The 3,512-nt window shown below is 41.3% G+C and overlaps 1 long non-coding RNA gene across 1 annotated transcript; it reads right to left on the reverse strand.

The window, feature by feature from the left end:
* Positions 1-534: 534 nt before the first annotated feature.
* LOC145444667 (uncharacterized) lies at positions 535-2,825 on the reverse strand. Its single transcript, XR_013916743.1, has 2 exons — positions 2,063-2,825; positions 535-1,817 (listed from the first exon to the last, which is right to left on the reverse strand). It is a non-coding gene; the product is annotated as an uncharacterized LOC145444667 (long non-coding RNA).
* Between the last annotated feature and the right edge of the window lie 687 nt (positions 2,826-3,512).

Consider the following 3,512-nt stretch of genomic DNA (forward strand, 5'->3'; position numbering starts at 1 on the left):
CAACTCCTTATGTCTTTGTGGCAGATGAAGCCTTTCCTCTGAATAGGCATATCATGAGGCCATTTCCTCGCTCAGTGTTGACCAGCGATGAACGTCGTATTTTCAACTACAGATTGTTACGTGCTAGACTTGTTGTTGAGAATGCATTTGGGATATTATCCTCTCGCTTCTCTTGCTTTCGAAGGCCAATGGCTGTTTTACCTGTGCATGTAGGTGAAGTGGTCAAAGCCTGTACCGTTCTACACAATTTTCTTATGAGTGATCCAAATTATTGTGATGTTGCAGTGAATGGAGGGCGCCGGACGTCGTCGTTACTGCCTATATGATGAGACGGGGAAGAGGAAGTGCTGGGGAAGCTAAGGCCACACGGGAAAAATACGTCAGATACTTCAGCAGTAGTGAGGGAGCCGTTTCTTGGCAGCAAGAACGTATATAGTTAAATCAAACATTTCCAGTGTTCGTTTTGGAGGGTGTAATTCTTGAAAGTGGAGTGATATAGCTAATTATTTATTGTAACTTCAGGGACCAAGTGTCAGTAGCAGCTTGAATTGTAGTTGATGTGCTCTCTCTCCTGTTTGTATTAGTGATGCCTGTGATGAATGAAAAGCGTCGTGTATCCTTGACATTTCTAGATGGTATGTGGTCCAGTCCATCATACTACATGACTGGTAATACGCTGTCTGAGGCAATGTCGACACTTAGTTAATCATATATATAACGTAACGTTCGCCCTCCAATTCCTGACTTTTCAATAAATGCAACACTCCGCAGTATTCGTTATTGTTACGTATATTGACAAACAGAATCATTTGCTACAATGTTAGCCAGCTATGCAGTGCATTCCGGGGCAAAACTTTCCGCAAGGAGCGTGGAGACCAAAGTGTAAACCCGGTAAAATGAAAGATCTCCGGGTCGCCATGACCCTTTCGTATGCAGCAAATAGCAGGCGTGAGCACTTGAATTTTCTGTCATCAGACATTGTCGTACGCAGCAAATGTTAAGGGTGGTCGTATATGCAGCAAGTGGTGAGGGTGGTCACTTGAACTTTCTGTCATCAGATCTTGGTCCTGTAACTCGATACGATCTTCCTTCATCTGGTAAAATAATTCTACGGCAGCATATGGTGTTCTTGACAATTTATGGGGGTTTAGGATAGTGATGGATGTTAATCTAAATGACAGGGTCAGAAAACAACTAGGGCTGCTGGGCAAAATCGAGTACCCGAGTGATTCGATTCTGAAGTCGAGTATCACACATTATGGCGTCACAACAAAATATACTATATCAAAGTTCAAATATGTTCATTTTACACCACCACAAAGAACATAATGCCTGTTATCCGTTACATTAAAGACACTTTGGTATTTGGATACTTGGTATTTTTTCGACCATACCGATTTCATTGCACTTCTTGACAATGTTGTGGGGTGATCACGACTTCGTAAATGCTTCATTTCCAGTAACATTCGTAGCTTTGTACTATGTCTCGTATGTTGCGACACGGTTTCAATTAAGGCTTCCTCAGTAGAAAATCATATCAAAACTAATTCTCGTTGGTAAATCCACTTTCAGTTGCAAGGAGCGTATAATGTCAGTACTCGAAAAAATCGTCCGACTCAACTCGAATCATTGAAATTACTACTCGATTCAGATTCGAGTACTCGAATCATTGTGCCCAGCCCTATAAACAACTCTGTCAGAAATGACTATAAACAACATTGAATAGGTATTGAATGAATTAAATATTACCTCGATGGACAGCGCTGCACAACTCCTTCACTGACAATTATCTCAGGGCCACTGTGGTAATCCTTGGTCTGAAACGATGTCACAGTACAGCACGATGCATACATCCAACTCAACAATTTAATCTCTGTGTAATGAACTTTTCTGAGCACATTACATTAGTGACTAGCGAACACTTTTGTTCATGGAAATTTCAGTGTCAAACTTCAAAATATGGAAACAAGCATGCCTCCGTGACAGGAACCATATCTCTCCACATTGAACATGTTTCTGATTATAGCTACACCAAAGATGCATTCATTTAAAGTCAAGTTACCGGAGGTTGAACATTCAACTTCTTCCATGATTCCATCTCGGATCAGCTTGTGGATCTTGAATTTGATGCGAGCCCGTCGAGTGATATCCTTGATGGAGGCCAATTCCTTCCCCATGCTCGCCATAAAAAGCTCATCCGCGGATGGTTCTGTTGATTGCATCATCCTCATTACTATTTACTATAGATGTGCAGAACTTTTGCTGGTGTTGGCGTGGTTGTCAGCAATGTTCCCTCTAATTTTTTTTATGATTCTGCGCGCACTCATCAACTCACTGCGCGGTCTCTTGGACAACAGTGCTGACGACTAAAAAAAATTCATCACTTCGGATTTTTTTAGCGCAGCTTAGATTTTCTGTGCGCAGAAACCGTGTCAGCACTACGCAATTACGCAGCTTGGAGGGATGATGTGATACAGCATACCCTAGCATTTGTTGTGTTACAATCGGTTTCATGGTGAACGGAATCAAAATATCTATTGGACATTTACAGCTACGTTTGGTCGAACTACCGATAAAACGAGGGCGTGAGCCTGAGATCATGGAAATTTCCACAAAATGCAAATATCATACTAGTTATGACTGTTGATAAGAGAATTCTCAAATATGAGTCTGCATTATGCCATGTACTCATTTTCCGAATATCAAATTTTACAGCATACGCAGATCTACTTGACACATGCGTACCTCTATTTCCTTGCTGCAATGCTTTCAGTAGTCTGCACATCATCATCGTCATCATCTCTTGGGTGTTTCCGCTTGCGACTCCCCCTCTTCGCCGCTGTAGCAAATACGCACAGTAGTTGAAGAATGAAGATACCACGTTTTTGTAAAAATTCCACTTACGACGTGATGGTGCGTCGACTGATTCAACCGACAGCACCGATGTTGCTGGTGGATTGTCGAGCGACGGTGTGGCCACAGATGTTGTTGGCAGCATGTCAGAGATGAGCGGATTTGAAATTTCTATTTCCTAATCCAATCTAAATCCGAACCTCCAAATCCAAATCCAAATCCTAATCCATACCTTTTTCATATTCAAGTCCATGTCCAATCCTAATCCGATTCCAACTGGAAATTCAGAAAAAATAGTAATTTAAGCAATGGAGGGATTCGAAAATTTTCTTTCACAATCAACGATTCACTTGATTCAAGATAACTTAGTAACCATAAGTACATTAATAACTGATCTGAATAAAGTTTGTCGCCATTCGCCACACGACATTTCAATCTCCCAGAAAATAGGTAAATCCAATCCAAATCCTAATCCGTTCTGAAAAAAATGTCTAATCCATATCCAATCCAAATCCGACAAAATTTCTCAAATCCTGTTTTTTCAAAACCTAATCCTAATCCATGCTCATCTCTGCAGCATGTTATCAAGTACTGACGACGATGTGGCCACCGATGTTGTTGGCAGCGTGTCATCAAGTAACGACGATGACAGCGGTTCC

The sequence above is a fragment of the Botryllus schlosseri genome, chromosome 1 (assembly GCF_051294905.1).
Source record: "Botryllus schlosseri isolate E-star chromosome 1, Bs_hap1, whole genome shotgun sequence".
Taxonomy (NCBI): domain Eukaryota; kingdom Metazoa; phylum Chordata; class Ascidiacea; order Stolidobranchia; family Styelidae; genus Botryllus; species Botryllus schlosseri.